Source organism: Hemibagrus wyckioides, linkage group LG08, assembly GCF_019097595.1.
Source record: "Hemibagrus wyckioides isolate EC202008001 linkage group LG08, SWU_Hwy_1.0, whole genome shotgun sequence".
Taxonomy (NCBI): Eukaryota; Metazoa; Chordata; class Actinopteri; order Siluriformes; family Bagridae; genus Hemibagrus; species Hemibagrus wyckioides.
The window spans coordinates 2,090,252-2,107,500 of NC_080717.1; the positions used below are offsets into that span (position 1 = coordinate 2,090,252).

Genomic DNA, 17,249 nt, shown 5'->3' on the forward strand with positions numbered 1-17,249 from the left:
TGAGTCATAAAATCTAGAAACATGAAAAAAACAAAGTTCTACTGTAAACAGCATGACCCTGACCTCTGAGGATCTCTATTTCTCACTTCCTGTTACCGCTCTGAAGTTGATTATTTTCTTATAAGCGCATCTCCCTGAGTATCTATTCATTCTATAGTTACATTAATGCTATTGAAGGACTGCAGGTCAGGTGAGTTCCTGTTCTCACTGACCATGGCTCATCATCTTAAATTACTGACTAAACACAAACTCCTCTTTCCTGAAGATGTTGGAAAAGTTACAGCTTTACATCTGACTGTTACACAGTGCTGACACTGGAGACTCCTTCCATACGTGATGCATTGATGTTTATGTGGAGCCTTTGATGTACAAGTCCCTTGTAAAGAATATTTAGCATATAGAGCTCATATAGCAATACTGTGTATAGCGATTGTGTAGAATGTGTAGAGCATATAGAGTTTGAAGAGCATGTAAAGTTTATAGAGTTTAGAGTGTATAGTGTGTTGAGTTTATAGAGTGTGTAGGATGAATAGAGTTTATAGAATGAATAGAGTATATGAATGAATGAATGAATGACTATAGTGTGGAGCGAATAGAGTGTGTAGAGATTGAAGAGCATGTACCATTCATAGAGTTGTCAAGTTTATAGTGTGTGTGGTGTGTGTAGAGTTCACAGAGTGTGTGGAGTGTGTGTGTGAGTTTATAGAGTGTGTGTAGATTTTAGAGTGTGTAGACTGTGAAGAGTTTATAGACTGTGTAATGTGTAGACAGTGTAGAGTTTATAGAGTGTGTGCTGAGTTTATAGAGTGTGTGTAGAGTTAGAGTGTGTAGATTGTGAAGAGTATATAAAAAGAAGAGTTTATAGAGTGTGTGGAGTGTGTAGACAGTGTAGAGTTTATTCAGCGTGTGATGAGTTTATAGAGTGTGTAGAGTGTCTAGAGTGTGTGTGGAGTTTAGAAAATGTGTAGACTGTGAAGAAAGTTTATAGAGTGTGTAATGTGTAGACAGTGTAGAGTTTATAGAGTGTGTGCTGAGTTTATAGAGTGTGTATAGAGTTAGAGTGTGTAGATTGTGAAGAGTATATAAAAAGAAGAGTTTATAGAGTGTGTGGAGTGTGTAGAGTGTGTGTGGAGTTTTGAAAATGTGTAGATTGTGAAGAAAGTTTATAGAGTGTGTGTAGAGTTTAGAGTGTGTAGACTGTGAAGAGTATATAGTGTGTGTGTGAGTTCACAGGGTGTGTGGATTTTGTAGAGTTTGTAGGTTGTGTAGAGTTTATAGAAATTTCCTCAGACTCACCACATACGGAAATGATTTTCCTTTCAGCCATGTTGTAGTTTCCTGCTCTGTAATAATTTCAGTCTTCCTCACTGTCAGTGTTTAAATCTGAAAAAGAAACAAACGTGTACAAAAATTAAACACAGTAATGTAATAAATAATAATGAAGAGTCAAGGCTCTGAAGGGGGTCGTTTGTGCTGGAATTTAAAATGAAGAAAATGTGCTTGAATTTCATTACATTTCATATTGTAGTAAGATGACCAGCTTTAACATGCCCTAATCCTGACCCTTTAAAAAATAATACTAATAATAAATAGAAACATTTATAGAAATGTTTACAATAATGCACAGAATTATTCAAGTCTTGTTTTTTTTGTTTGTTTGTTCTTGAATTTTTTTTTTTTTGCTGAGCTGTAAAGAGAAACCCAGGCCTCTTTATTAAATCATTATCCAGTGGACAAACTCAGTGACATCTGAAGCCTACAGTCAGATGGTGTGTGTGTGTGTGTGTGTGTATGTGTGTGTGTGAGATATCTATCTATCAATTCTGAATAAATCACATTTCTTTCTCACTCTCTTGCCCTCAGTACGTCTGAGAAGAAAGACACTAATGAGGCTCTGTGAGTGGGCCAGTAGGAGACGGAGGACAGAGACACGGAGCATTATGCAAATGCTAACTCTGAATTGCTAATGAAAGATGCAGAGGACGAAACAGACACAGAAAAAATGGATCACTTGAAATAAAAGAGGAAAAGAAAGTTTGTCTTTTGGACACGTGTAAAACTCGGGTTGATGCTGAGGTCTTTTAGCGGCCTATTAGGCAGTTCAAAGGCAATACCACGTGTCCTCTGGTTTATCATGTATCCCACTGATCCTCCCATTAAGATCCCCTTTCATTTCTAATTAACCCATTTGTTAAAAATCCCATTAATCTCTTCTCATTAATATCTCCTGTAATGATCCCCTAGTTAAGATCCCCTAGTTAAGATCTCTTAAATAAGACCCACTCGTTTAGATCCCTTGAATAAAACCCCCTCGTTTAGATTCCCTGTTCCTTTAGATTTCTTGAATGATACTCCCTTGTTTAGATTCCCTTCAATAAGACCCCCTTGTTTAGATCCCTTCAATAAGACCCCCTCGTTTAAATACCCTGTTCCTTTAGATCTCTTGAATAAGACCCCCTCGTTTAAATCCCTTGAACAAGACCCCCTTGTTTAGATTGTCTAGAATAAGACCCCCTCGTTTAGATTCCCTGTACCTACCCACTCATCCGAATCCCCCATTAAGGTCCACTTAGTAAGCGTGGCTTGTTTTGGTCCCCCCTTAAACTCAGATCATTAAGATCCTCTCATTAAACTCCACTCATTAAGATCCCGTCATTAAGAGCCACTTGTTCAAGACCCATCATTAAGAGCATCTCATTATGGTCCCTGCATTAAGATCCTCTCATCAAGGGCTACTTGTTCAAGTTCCATCGTTAAGATCTGCTTGTCTAGATCCCCTGATTTAGATCCTCTACATTTAGATCCATATCTCCAAGTCACATTATTAAGATCCTTTCATTTAAATATTATCATTTATTTGCTTGTTGCAGTAGTTTTAGAAGAGCCGCATAAAGATGATAATGAAAGCTGCTGAGGACAAAGCAGACACAGAAAAAATGGATTACTTGAAATAAAATAGGAAAAGAAAGTTTGTCTTTTGGACACTTGTAAAATTTGGGTTGATGCTGAGGTCTTTTAGCGGCCTATTAGGCAGTTCAAAGGCAATACCACATGTCCTCTGGTTTATCATGTCTCCCACTGATCCTCCTGTTAAGATCCCCTTTCATTTCTAATTAACCCCTAGTTAAGATCTCCTCATTAATATCTCCTGTAATGATTCCCTTGTTAAGCCCCACTCACTAAGATCCCTTAAATAAGACCCACTTGTTTACATTCCCTTGAATAATGCCCCCTTGTTTAGATTCCCTGTTCCTTTAGATTTCTTGAATAAGACCCCTCGATTAGATCCCTTGAATAAGACCCCCTTGTTTAGATTCCCTTGAATAAGACCCCCTCATTTAGATACCCTTGAATAAGAGCCCCTTGTTTAGATCCCTTGAATAAGACCCCCTCGTTTAGATCCCTTGAATAAGACCCCCTCATTTAGATTCCCTTGAATAAGGCCCCCTCGTTTAAATCCCTTGAATAAGAGCCCCTTGTTTACATTCCCTTGAATAACACCCCCTCGTTTAGATCCCTTGAATAAGACCCCCTCGCTTAGATTCCCTTGAATAAGACCCCCTCGCTTAGATTCCCTTGAATAAGACCCCCTTGCTTAGATTCCCATGAATAAGACCCCCTCGCTTAGATTCCCTTGAATAAGACCTCCTCGTTTAGATCCCTTGAATAAGACCTCCTCGCTTAGATTCCCTTGAATAAGACCCCCTCGCTTAGATTCCCTTGAATAACACACCCTCGTTTAGATCCCTTGAATAAGACCCCCTCACTTAGATTCCCTTGAATAAGACCCCCTCGTTTAGATCCCTTGAATAAGACCCCCTCACTTAGATTCCCTTGAATAAGGCCCCCTCGTTTAGATACCTTGACTTAGACTCCCTCGATTAGATTCCCTTGAATAAGACCTCCTAGTTTAGATTCCCTTCAATAAGACCTCCTCATATAGATCCCTAGAATAAGACCTCCTCGTTTAGATACCTTGAATAAGACCCTCTCAATTAGATGTCCTGTTTCTTTTGATTTCTTGAATAAGATCTCCTCATTTAGAGCCCTAGAATAAAACCCCCTCATTTAGATCCCTTGAATAAGACCCCCTCGTTTAGATACCCTTTTCCTACCCATTCATCCAAATCCCTCATTAAGGTTCACTTAGTAAGCCTGGCTTGTTTTGGTCCCCCCTTAAATTCAGATCATTAAGATCCTTTCATTAAACTGTTCAAGGCCCATCGTTAAGATCCACTTGTCTAGATCCCCTGATTTACATCCTCTCCATTTAGATCCACATCTCCAAGTCACATCATTAAGATCCCCTCATTTAAATGTTATAATTTATTTGCTTGTTACAATCCTGTCAGGAGAGCCACATTAAGATCCCCCACTGAGGTCCTGTTATTATGATCCTTTTATAAGCTTGTTAATGTCACATTTTTAAGATTTTCTTGGTAAGTTTCTCTCCTTAAAAATCCCTTAAAGATTCATTAAGAATCTTTCACAATCCCCTTCATTACGATCCCCTTCATTAAGATCCCCCTCATTAAGATCCTCATTAATAATCTCTCATTAAGATCCCCTCATTAAGGTCCCCCTCATAAGATTCCGCCAAATTATGATCCCCCCAATCTATCGTTAAGGTCCCCCAATAAAGATCCCTCTCAATAGGATACTCATTAATAATCTCTCATTAAGATCCCCTCATTTAGATTCCCCAATTAAGATATTCTTCCTTACAAATCTCTCATTAAGCTCCCCAAATTAAGATCGCCTCATTAAGATCCCCTCATCCCTTCAAGTTTCCCCATTGAGGTTCCTTTATTATGATCCTTTTATTAAGACCCCTTTGGTAAGATCACCTTTTTTAGTTTCACTTGTTAAGAACCTCATTAAGATCCCTCTCATTAAGATCCCTCTCATTAAGATCCCTCTCGTCACCTGTTTAAGATGACTTTTAAAGATTCATCTGATCCTCCTAAGATCACCTCATAAGATCTTCACTTTCAGTGCATCGAGGAACGTTTAATATTTCATAGAGGTCACGCTCTTTATGAATTATAGACGTTACTTTTAAGGGGTCTTGTAGCACATAGAACACTGACCTGACCTCATGACTTGTTATCAGTTACATCCATTTCAGGCAATTTCACTGAATACTGAGTAACACTATAAAAATCCCTGACTGTAATAATGCCTTCCATCTTCCCTTCGCTTGAACTGCTTTGAATTAGAAATGAGATTAATTTGAGTAAAATCAATAAGAGCAGTGGCATTCAGCAAAAAAATGTCATATAGATTAGCATTTCTCACAGATGAGTGAGATTAATGCTTTTTTGCTTTATGATTAAAAGCTCTATTATCGCGCGGATGCATGACCGAACACGTCACTGCCGAGACACTTCGCTGGATTGTTGTGACACTTTGGTTTTTTTAGCCGTCCGTCACATGTTTGTAAGCATGCGGCTTCAGTCCATTATGTAAGAAATTACAAAAGGTAAAATAACAGTAAGAGACGTCAGGTCCATACTGGGATTAATATTTACACCAGTCTTAATGTCGGGTGTGTGAGATGATATATATAAAATACTGTCACTCTAATGTATTACCAGATACACAATTTCTATAAAACAGATAAATACACAAAAATACACCAAATTACCAAATAAACACCAAATATACACCAAATTACCAATTTAAATCAATAAATACCAAATATACACCAAATTACCAAATATACACCGAATATTCACCAATAAAACCAAATAAACATCAAATTAGCAAATATACACCAAATAAACATTAATAAATACCAATAAACAGCAAATATACACCAAATTACCAAATGTATACACTGACTACGTAGCAGCAGCCCCGGGATCCTTAAACATTATCCTGAAAATATTCATTAACTGCAATTAACACATCAAGAGTTTAATCCATCATTACACAGGCAAGTGAGAACATCCTGCAGAGCTAAAACTTTACTTTAATATTATTATTTCATTAATATTTTTTTGGTTTTGTTTTTTTCTTGTAAATCGTCTTTTTCCTTGTAAATATTATTCTGGATTCAGCAAATGGATTTACTGAATAAATAAATAATAAGGTGATAATGATGTAGAAGGCAAATAGTGTCTAATATCAGATCAGTATCTATCTATCTATCTATCTATCTATCTATCTATCTATCTATCTATCTATCTATCCATCTATCACTAGTACCCAGAATGTAGCTAACCAATATACACCAAATATACACTAAATATAGACCAAATTACCAAATCTATACCAATATGCACCAAATATACACCAACTATACACCAATAAATACCAAATATTCACCAAATATACAACATATATACACCAAATGACGAAATATATATACCAATATACACCAAACACACACCAAGTTAGCAAATGTATATTAATATACACCAACTACACTCTAATAAATACTATAATAAATATAATAAATATACTCCAAATATACACTAAATATACACCAAATTACCAAGGAAACATTCACAAAATTACCAGCTATACACCAAATATACACCAAATTTCCAACTATATGCCAATAAATACCAAATATGTAACAAATATACACAAACATTCAACAAATATCCACAAAATTATGAAATATACACAGAATATATCACAGTTTATCAGACTAACCTTATTTGTAAATGAAGATTCTTTCTTGAATTCTTACGTTCCTTTATTTCTTTTTTTTCTTCTGTTTCTTTTAGCTCAAACCCCCTGGTCCACATTTCATTTTTTCACACTTTTAACTGTTTTTTTTTTCTTCTCCTAATAAGGAATTGCGTTATTAGCACATGATGTCAGTAGCTGATTTTATGGCTGAGTTTATTGCTTTATTTGTCCTCCTGGTGTAAGAACAGAAACTGACTCAATTCTTTCTACTCACTTATGGTCCTCCAGATGATTTTTATTTAGATTCGAAATTCATTTATCAGACTGGGCCTGGTTCAGTCCGGTCCGGTCCGGTCCACGGCCCACATGGTGTGCTTAAACAACCTGCTCTTAATATTATGGCTTCAAGTATATTTTTATTATAAAAATCATCAGGAGTCCATGATACTGATAAGACACAGAGGTTGTAAAAGCAGCTCATAAAAACACGCTAATTTCTTTCTTTCTTGCGTGTATTCAGTGCTGCTTGATCACACAGAAAGTTTGCTGGGTCCATGTTTCTTTCTGAACAAAAAAGCAGAATATGAAATGTAGTTTATTTTCCCCTCAAGCCCTCATCTGGATTCTTTACCTGCAGGCATCAGCACTGGAGTCAACACAGGCTAAATTTATCATTCCTCCATTAGCACAGGAACAAGAAATAGCGCTTTTAGAGATCTGTTCATAAACGCTTTTGACTCTAAAATTGCTCCAAAGTGTTCTTCTCTAAGCAGGGATACGATGTTCGACTGGAGACAGACAAATTGCTCTGACATTTAAAAGTACGCTTTAAGACCGAGTCCGGATTAAACTTGAAAGAGATGGAACACTTGTAATATCTGTTTTCTCCCAAGTTTTGTTAAGTCTAATTCTCAGGACCAGGATTTCTGCAGTCACTCGGTTTGGGACAGAAGTAAGGAAGGTCTGAGCTAAATGCTAATGCTATTGCAAAACAGGGAATGGAAATAAAATCCAACGTGAGAAGAAACGTCTGAAAAAGATCAGAGATAAGACAAACTAAACCTCTCTCTCTCTCTCTCTCTCTCTCTCTCTCTCTCTCGTAGTGTGTTAAAGTATTGTGTTGTACTGTGTTGATGTAATGTGCAGATGTACGTTGGTAATGTAGTGTATTGTGTTAAAGGAGTGTTTTAATGGAGTGTGTAGATTGTTTGGTAATGCAGTGTGTTTTAGAGTGTTGATGGAGTGTGTTGAAGCAGTGTGTAGATATAGTTTGGTTATGCAGTTTGTTGATGCAATGTGTTATAGTGTGTTGTTGTAGTGTGTTATAGTGTGTTGTTGTAGTGTGTTATAGTGTGTTAAAACAGTGTTTTTAAAGCAGTGTTGTAGTGTGTTGAAGCAGTGTGTAGATTGTAGTTGTGTTGTTGTAGTGTGTTGAAGCAGTGTGTTGATGTAGTTGTGTTGTTGTAGTGTGTTGAAGCAGTGTGTAGATTGTAGTTGTGTTGTAGTGTGTTGAAGCAGTGTGTAGATTGTAGTTGTGTTGTTGTAGTGTGTTGAAGCAGTGTGTAGATTGTAGTTGTGTTGTTGTAGTGTGTTGAAGCAGTGTGTAGATTGTAGTTGTGTTGTAGTGTGTTGAAGCAGTGTGTAGATTGTAGTTGTGTTGTAGTGTGTTGAAGCAGTGTGTAGATTGTAGTTGTGTTGTTGTAGTGTGTTGAAGCAGTGTGTTCACTGTAGTTGTGTTGTTTAGTGTGTTGAAGCAGTGTGTAGATTGTAGTTGTGTTGTAGTGTGTTGAAGCAGTGTGTTGATGTAGTTGTGTTGTAGTGTGTTGAAGCAGTGTGTTGATGTAGTTGTGTTGTTGTAGTGTGTTGAAGCAGTGTGTAGATTGTAGTTGTGTTGTAGTGTGTTGAAGCAGTGTGTAGATTGTAGTTGTGTTGTTGTAGTGTGTTGAAGCAGTGTGTAGATTGTAGTTGTGTTGTAGTGTGTTGAAGCAGTGTGTAGATTGTAGTTGTGTTGTAGTGTGTTGAAGCAGTGTGTAGATTGTAGTTGTGTTGTAGTGTGTTGAAGCAGTGTGTAGATTGTAGTTGTGTTGTTGTAGTGTGTTGAAGCAGTGTGTTCACTGTAGTTGTGTTGTTTAGTGTGTTGAAGCAGTGTGTAGATTGTAGTTGTGTTGTAGTGTGTTGAAGCAGTGTGTAGATTGTAGTTGTGTTGTTGTAGTGTGTTGAAGCAGTGTGTAGATTGTAGTTGTGTTGTTGTAGTGTGTTGAAGCAGTGTGTAGATTGTAGTTGTGTTGTAGTGTGTTGAAGCAGTGTGTAGATTGTAGTTGTGTTGTAGTGTGTTGAAGCAGTGTGTAGATTGTAGTTGTGTTGTTGTAGTGTGTTGAAGCAGTGTGTAGATTGTAGTTGTGTTGTTGTAGTGTGTTGAAGCAGTGTGTAGATTGTAGTTGTGTTGTTGTAGTGTGTTGAAGCAGTGTGTTGATGTAGTTGTGTTGTTGTAGTGTGTTGAAGCAGTGTGTAGATTGTAGTTGTGTTGTTGTAGTGTGTTGAAGCAGTGTGTTGATGTAGTTGTGTTGTTGTAGTGTGTTGAAGCAGTGTGTTGATGTAGTTGTGTTGTAGTGTGTTGAAGCAGTGTGTCGATGTAGTTGTGTTGTAGTGTGTTGAAGCAGTGTGTAGATTGTAGTTGTGTTGTTGTAGTGTGTTGAAGCAGTGTGTAGATTGTAGTTGTGTTGTTGTAGTGTGTTGAAGCAGTGTGTAGATTGTAGTTGTGTTGTAGTGTGTTGAAGCAGTGTGTAGATTGTAGTTGTGTTGTTGTAGTGTGTTGAAGCAGTGTGTAGATTGTAGTTGTGTTGTTGTAGTGTGTTGAAGCAGTGTGTAGATTGTAGTTGTGTTGTTGTAGTGTGTTGAAGCAGTGTGTTGATGTAGTTGTGTTGTTGTAGTGTGTTGAAGCAGTGTGTAGATTGTAGTTGTGTTGTAGTGTGTTGAAGCAGTGTGTAGATTGTAGTTGTGTTGTTGTAGTGTGTTGAAGCAGTGTGTAGATTGTAGTTGTGTTGTAGTGTGTTGAAGCAGTGTGTAGATTGTAGTTGTGTTGTTGTAGTGTGTTGAAGCAGTGTGTAGATTGTAGTTGTGTTGTTGTAGTGTGTTGAAGCAGTGTGTAGATTGTAGTTGTGTTGTAGTGTGTTGAAGCAGTGTGTTGATGTAGTTGTGTTGTTGTAGTGTGTTGAAGCAGTGTGTAGATTGTAGTTGTGTTGTAGTGTGTTGAAGCAGTGTGTAGATTGTAGTTGTGTTGTAGTGTGTTGAAGCAGTGTGTTGATGTAGTTGTGTTGTAGTGTGTTGAAGCAGTGTGTAGATTGTAGTTGTGTTGTAGTGTGTTGAAGCAGTGTGTAGATTGTAGTTGTGTTGTAGTGTGTTGAAGCAGTGTGTAGATTGTAGTTGTGTTGTAGTGTGTTGAAGCAGTGTGTAGATTGTAGTTGTGTTGTTGTAGTGTGTTGAAGCAGTGTGTAGATTGTAGTTGTGTTGTAGTGTGTTGAAGCAGTGTGTAGATTGTAGTTGTGTTGTAGTGTGTTGAAGCAGTGTGTAGATTGTAGTTGTGTTGTAGTGTGTTGAAGCAGTGTGTAGATTGTAGTTGTGTTGTTTTGTGTGTTGAAGCAGTGTGTAGATTGTAGTTGTGCTGTTGTAGTGTGTTGAAGCAGTGTGTAGATTGTAGTTGTGTTGTTTTGTGTGTTGAAGCAGTGTGTAGATTGTAGTTGTGTTGTTGTAGTGTGTTGAAGCAGTGTGTAGATTGTAGTTGTGTTGTTGTAGTGTGTTGAAGCAGTGTGTAGATTGTAGTTGTGTTGTTTTGTGTGTTGAAGCAGTGTGTAGATTGTAGTTGTGTTGTTTTGTGTGTTGAAGCAGTGTGTAGATTGTAGTTGTGTTGTTGTAGTGTGTTGAAGCAGTGTGTAGATTGTAGTTGTGTTGTTTTGTGTGTTGAAGCAGTGTGTAGATTGTAGTTGTGTTGTTGTAGTGTGTTGAAGCAGTGTGTAGATTGTAGTTGTGTTGTAGTGTGTTGAAGCAGTGTGTAGATTGTAGTTGTGTTGTTTTGTGTGTTGAAGCAGTGTGTAGATTGTAGTTGTGTTGTTGTAGTGTGTTGAAGCAGTGTGTAGATTGTAGTTGTGTTGTTTTGTGTGTTGAAGCAGTGTGTAGATTGTAGTTGTGTTGTAGTGTGTTGAAGCAGTGTGTTGATTGTAGTTGTGTTGTTGTAGTGTGTTGAAGCAGTGTGTAGATTGTAGTTGTGTTGTTGTAGTGTGTTGAAGCAGTGTGTAGATTGTAGTTGTGTTGTAGTGTGTTGAAGCAGTGTGTAGATTGTAGTTGTGTTGTAGTGTGTTGAAGCAGTGTGTAGATTGTAGTTGTGTTGTAGTGTGTTGAAGCAGTGTGTAGATTGTAGTTGTGTTGTTGTAGTGTGTTGAAGCAGTGTGTAGATTGTAGTTGTGTTGTAGTGTGTTGAAGCAGTGTGTAGATTGTAGTTGTGTTGTTGTAGTGTGTTGAAGCAGTGTGTAGATTGTAGTTGTGTTGTTTTGTGTGTTGAAGCAGTGTGTAGATTGTAGTTGTGTTGTAGTGTGTTGAAGCAGTGTGTAGATTGTAGTTGTGTTGTTGTAGTGTGTTGAAGCAGTGTGTAGATTGTAGTTGTGTTGTAGTGTGTTGAAGCAGTGTGTAGATTGTAGTTGTGTTGTTGTAGTGTGTTGAAGCAGTGTGTAGATTGTAGTTGTGTTGTTTTGTGTGTTGAAGCAGTGTGTAGATTGTAGTTGTGTTGTAGTGTGTTGAAGCAGTGTGTAGATTGTAGTTGTGTTGTTGTAGTGTGTTGAAGCAGTGTGTAGATTGTAGTTGTGTTGTAGTGTGTTGAAGCAGTGTGTAGATTGTAGTTGTGTTGTTGTAGTGTGTTGAAGCAGTGTGTTGATGTAGTTGTGTTGTTGTAGTGTGTTGAAGCAGTGTGTAGATTGTAGTTGTGTTGTAGTGTGTTGAAGCAGTGTGTAGATTGTAGTTGTGTTGTTGTAGTGTGTTGAAGCAGTGTGTAGATTGTAGTTGTGTTGTTGTAGTGTGTTGAAGCAGTGTGTAGATTGTAGTTGTGTTGTAGTGTGTTGAAGCAGTGTGTAGATTGTAGTTGTGTTGTAGTGTGTTGAAGCAGTGTGTAGATTGTAGTTGTGTTGTTGTAGTGTGTTGAAGCAGTGTGTAGATTGTAGTTGTGTTGTTGTAGTGTGTTGAAGCAGTGTGTAGATTGTAGTTGTGTTGTTGTAGTGTGTTGAAGCAGTGTGTTGATGTAGTTGTGTTGTTGTAGTGTGTTGAAGCAGTGTGTAGATTGTAGTTGTGTTGTTGTAGTGTGTTGAAGCAGTGTGTTGATGTAGTTGTGTTGTTGTAGTGTGTTGAAGCAGTGTGTTGATGTAGTTGTGTTGTAGTGTGTTGAAGCAGTGTGTTGATGTAGTTGTGTTGTTGTAGTGTGTTGAAGCAGTGTGTAGATTGTAGTTGTGTTGTTGTAGTGTGTTGAAGCAGTGTGTAGATTGTAGTTGTGTTGTTGTAGTGTGTTGAAGCAGTGTGTAGATTGTAGTTGTGTTGTAGTGTGTTGAAGCAGTGTGTAGATTGTAGTTGTGTTGTTGTAGTGTGTTGAAGCAGTGTGTAGATTGTAGTTGTGTTGTTGTAGTGTGTTGAAGCAGTGTGTAGATTGTAGTTGTGTTGTTGTAGTGTGTTGAAGCAGTGTGTTGATGTAGTTGTGTTGTTGTAGTGTGTTGAAGCAGTGTGTAGATTGTAGTTGTGTTGTAGTGTGTTGAAGCAGTGTGTAGATTGTAGTTGTGTTGTTGTAGTGTGTTGAAGCAGTGTGTAGATTGTAGTTGTGTTGTAGTGTGTTGAAGCAGTGTGTAGATTGTAGTTGTGTTGTTGTAGTGTGTTGAAGCAGTGTGTAGATTGTAGTTGTGTTGTTGTAGTGTGTTGAAGCAGTGTGTAGATTGTAGTTGTGTTGTAGTGTGTTGAAGCAGTGTGTTGATGTAGTTGTGTTGTTGTAGTGTGTTGAAGCAGTGTGTAGATTGTAGTTGTGTTGTAGTGTGTTGAAGCAGTGTGTAGATTGTAGTTGTGTTGTAGTGTGTTGAAGCAGTGTGTTGATGTAGTTGTGTTGTAGTGTGTTGAAGCAGTGTGTAGATTGTAGTTGTGTTGTAGTGTGTTGAAGCAGTGTGTAGATTGTAGTTGTGTTGTAGTGTGTTGAAGCAGTGTGTAGATTGTAGTTGTGTTGTAGTGTGTTGAAGCAGTGTGTAGATTGTAGTTGTGTTGTTGTAGTGTGTTGAAGCAGTGTGTAGATTGTAGTTGTGTTGTAGTGTGTTGAAGCAGTGTGTAGATTGTAGTTGTGTTGTAGTGTGTTGAAGCAGTGTGTAGATTGTAGTTGTGTTGTAGTGTGTTGAAGCAGTGTGTAGATTGTAGTTGTGTTGTTTTGTGTGTTGAAGCAGTGTGTAGATTGTAGTTGTGTTGTTGTAGTGTGTTGAAGCAGTGTGTAGATTGTAGTTGTGTTGTTTTGTGTGTTGAAGCAGTGTGTAGATTGTAGTTGTGTTGTTGTAGTGTGTTGAAGCAGTGTGTAGATTGTAGTTGTGTTGTTGTAGTGTGTTGAAGCAGTGTGTAGATTGTAGTTGTGTTGTTTTGTGTGTTGAAGCAGTGTGTAGATTGTAGTTGTGTTGTTTTGTGTGTTGAAGCAGTGTGTAGATTGTAGTTGTGTTGTTGTAGTGTGTTGAAGCAGTGTGTAGATTGTAGTTGTGTTGTTTTGTGTGTTGAAGCAGTGTGTAGATTGTAGTTGTGTTGTTGTAGTGTGTTGAAGCAGTGTGTAGATTGTAGTTGTGTTGTAGTGTGTTGAAGCAGTGTGTAGATTGTAGTTGTGTTGTTTTGTGTGTTGAAGCAGTGTGTAGATTGTAGTTGTGTTGTTGTAGTGTGTTGAAGCAGTGTGTAGATTGTAGTTGTGTTGTTTTGTGTGTTGAAGCAGTGTGTAGATTGTAGTTGTGTTGTAGTGTGTTGAAGCAGTGTGTTGATTGTAGTTGTGTTGTTGTAGTGTGTTGAAGCAGTGTGTAGATTGTAGTTGTGTTGTTGTAGTGTGTTGAAGCAGTGTGTAGATTGTAGTTGTGTTGTAGTGTGTTGAAGCAGTGTGTAGATTGTAGTTGTGTTGTAGTGTGTTGAAGCAGTGTGTAGATTGTAGTTGTGTTGTAGTGTGTTGAAGCAGTGTGTAGATTGTAGTTGTGTTGTTGTAGTGTGTTGAAGCAGTGTGTAGATTGTAGTTGTGTTGTAGTGTGTTGAAGCAGTGTGTAGATTGTAGTTGTGTTGTTGTAGTGTGTTGAAGCAGTGTGTAGATTGTAGTTGTGTTGTTTTGTGTGTTGAAGCAGTGTGTAGATTGTAGTTGTGTTGTAGTGTGTTGAAGCAGTGTGTAGATTGTAGTTGTGTTGTTGTAGTGTGTTGAAGCAGTGTGTAGATTGTAGTTGTGTTGTAGTGTGTTGAAGCAGTGTGTAGATTGTAGTTGTGTTGTTGTAGTGTGTTGAAGCAGTGTGTAGATTGTAGTTGTGTTGTTTTGTGTGTTGAAGCAGTGTGTAGATTGTAGTTGTGTTGTAGTGTGTTGAAGCAGTGTGTAGATTGTAGTTGTGTTGTTGTAGTGTGTTGAAGCAGTGTGTAGATTGTAGTTGTGTTGTAGTGTGTTGAAGCAGTGTGTAGATTGTAGTTGTGTTGTTGTAGTGTGTTGAAGCAGTGTGTTGATGTAGTTGTGTTGTTGTAGTGTGTTGAAGCAGTGTGTAGATTGTAGTTGTGTTGTTGTAGTGTGTTGAAGCAGTGTGTTCACTGTAGTTGTGTTGTTTAGTGTGTTGAAGCAGTGTGTAGATTGTAGTTGTGTTGTAGTGTGTTGAAGCAGTGTGTAGATTGTAGTTGTGTTGTTGTAGTGTGTTGAAGCAGTGTGTAGATTGTAGTTGTGTTGTTGTAGTGTGTTGAAGCAGTGTGTAGATTGTAGTTGTGTTGTAGTGTGTTGAAGCAGTGTGTAGATTGTAGTTGTGTTGTAGTGTGTTGAAGCAGTGTGTAGATTGTAGTTGTGTTGTTGTAGTGTGTTGAAGCAGTGTGTAGATTGTAGTTGTGTTGTTGTAGTGTGTTGAAGCAGTGTGTAGATTGTAGTTGTGTTGTTGTAGTGTGTTGAAGCAGTGTGTTGATGTAGTTGTGTTGTTGTAGTGTGTTGAAGCAGTGTGTAGATTGTAGTTGTGTTGTTGTAGTGTGTTGAAGCAGTGTGTTGATGTAGTTGTGTTGTTGTAGTGTGTTGAAGCAGTGTGTTGATGTAGTTGTGTTGTAGTGTGTTGAAGCAGTGTGTCGATGTAGTTGTGTTGTAGTGTGTTGAAGCAGTGTGTAGATTGTAGTTGTGTTGTTGTAGTGTGTTGAAGCAGTGTGTAGATTGTAGTTGTGTTGTTGTAGTGTGTTGAAGCAGTGTGTAGATTGTAGTTGTGTTGTAGTGTGTTGAAGCAGTGTGTAGATTGTAGTTGTGTTGTTGTAGTGTGTTGAAGCAGTGTGTAGATTGTAGTTGTGTTGTTGTAGTGTGTTGAAGCAGTGTGTAGATTGTAGTTGTGTTGTTGTAGTGTGTTGAAGCAGTGTGTTGATGTAGTTGTGTTGTTGTAGTGTGTTGAAGCAGTGTGTAGATTGTAGTTGTGTTGTAGTGTGTTGAAGCAGTGTGTAGATTGTAGTTGTGTTGTTGTAGTGTGTTGAAGCAGTGTGTAGATTGTAGTTGTGTTGTAGTGTGTTGAAGCAGTGTGTAGATTGTAGTTGTGTTGTTGTAGTGTGTTGAAGCAGTGTGTAGATTGTAGTTGTGTTGTTGTAGTGTGTTGAAGCAGTGTGTAGATTGTAGTTGTGTTGTAGTGTGTTGAAGCAGTGTGTTGATGTAGTTGTGTTGTTGTAGTGTGTTGAAGCAGTGTGTAGATTGTAGTTGTGTTGTAGTGTGTTGAAGCAGTGTGTAGATTGTAGTTGTGTTGTAGTGTGTTGAAGCAGTGTGTTGATGTAGTTGTGTTGTAGTGTGTTGAAGCAGTGTGTAGATTGTAGTTGTGTTGTAGTGTGTTGAAGCAGTGTGTAGATTGTAGTTGTGTTGTAGTGTGTTGAAGCAGTGTGTAGATTGTAGTTGTGTTGTAGTGTGTTGAAGCAGTGTGTAGATTGTAGTTGTGTTGTTGTAGTGTGTTGAAGCAGTGTGTAGATTGTAGTTGTGTTGTAGTGTGTTGAAGCAGTGTGTAGATTGTAGTTGTGTTGTAGTGTGTTGAAGCAGTGTGTAGATTGTAGTTGTGTTGTAGTGTGTTGAAGCAGTGTGTAGATTGTAGTTGTGTTGTTTTGTGTGTTGAAGCAGTGTGTAGATTGTAGTTGTGCTGTTGTAGTGTGTTGAAGCAGTGTGTAGATTGTAGTTGTGTTGTTTTGTGTGTTGAAGCAGTGTGTAGATTGTAGTTGTGTTGTTGTAGTGTGTTGAAGCAGTGTGTAGATTGTAGTTGTGTTGTTGTAGTGTGTTGAAGCAGTGTGTAGATTGTAGTTGTGTTGTTTTGTGTGTTGAAGCAGTGTGTAGATTGTAGTTGTGTTGTTTTGTGTGTTGAAGCAGTGTGTAGATTGTAGTTGTGTTGTTGTAGTGTGTTGAAGCAGTGTGTAGATTGTAGTTGTGTTGTTTTGTGTGTTGAAGCAGTGTGTAGATTGTAGTTGTGTTGTTGTAGTGTGTTGAAGCAGTGTGTAGATTGTAGTTGTGTTGTAGTGTGTTGAAGCAGTGTGTAGATTGTAGTTGTGTTGTTTTGTGTGTTGAAGCAGTGTGTAGATTGTAGTTGTGTTGTTGTAGTGTGTTGAAGCAGTGTGTAGATTGTAGTTGTGTTGTTTTGTGTGTTGAAGCAGTGTGTAGATTGTAGTTGTGTTGTAGTGTGTTGAAGCAGTGTGTTGATTGTAGTTGTGTTGTTGTAGTGTGTTGAAGCAGTGTGTAGATTGTAGTTGTGTTGTTGTAGTGTGTTGAAGCAGTGTGTAGATTGTAGTTGTGTTGTAGTGTGTTGAAGCAGTGTGTAGATTGTAGTTGTGTTGTAGTGTGTTGAAGCAGTGTGTAGATTGTAGTTGTGTTGTAGTGTGTTGAAGCAGTGTGTAGATTGTAGTTGTGTTGTTGTAGTGTGTTGAAGCAGTGTGTAGATTGTAGTTGTGTTGTAGTGTGTTGAAGCAGTGTGTAGATTGTAGTTGTGTTGTTGTAGTGTGTTGAAGCAGTGTGTAGATTGTAGTTGTGTTGTTTTGTGTGTTGAAGCAGTGTGTAGATTGTAGTTGTGTTGTAGTGTGTTGAAGCAGTGTGTAGATTGTAGTTGTGTTGTTGTAGTGTGTTGAAGCAGTGTGTAGATTGTAGTTGTGTTGTAGTGTGTTGAAGCAGTGTGTAGATTGTAGTTGTGTTGTTGTAGTGTGTTGAAGCAGTGTGTAGATTGTAGTTGTGTTGTTTTGTGTGTTGAAGCAGTGTGTAGATTGTAGTTGTGTTGTAGTGTGTTGAAGCAGTGTGTAGATTGTAGTTGTGTTGTTGTAGTGTGTTGAAGCAGTGTGTAGATTGTAGTTGTGTTGTAGTGTGTTGAAGCAGTGTGTAGATTGTAGTTGTGTTGTTGTAG

At 38.0% G+C, this 17,249-nt stretch overlaps 1 protein-coding gene across 2 annotated transcripts in view; it reads right to left on the reverse strand.

The window, feature by feature from the left end:
* lingo2 (leucine rich repeat and Ig domain containing 2) overlaps window positions 1-17,249 on the reverse strand; it is a 267,417-nt gene that overhangs the window by 102,478 nt on the left and 147,690 nt on the right. For both annotated transcript variants that reach the window (XM_058397556.1, XM_058397555.1), the window contains one exon: window positions 1,297-1,383. The gene's annotated coding sequence lies outside the window, so the exon portion shown is untranslated. The remainder of the gene's footprint in view (window positions 1-1,296; window positions 1,384-17,249) is intronic.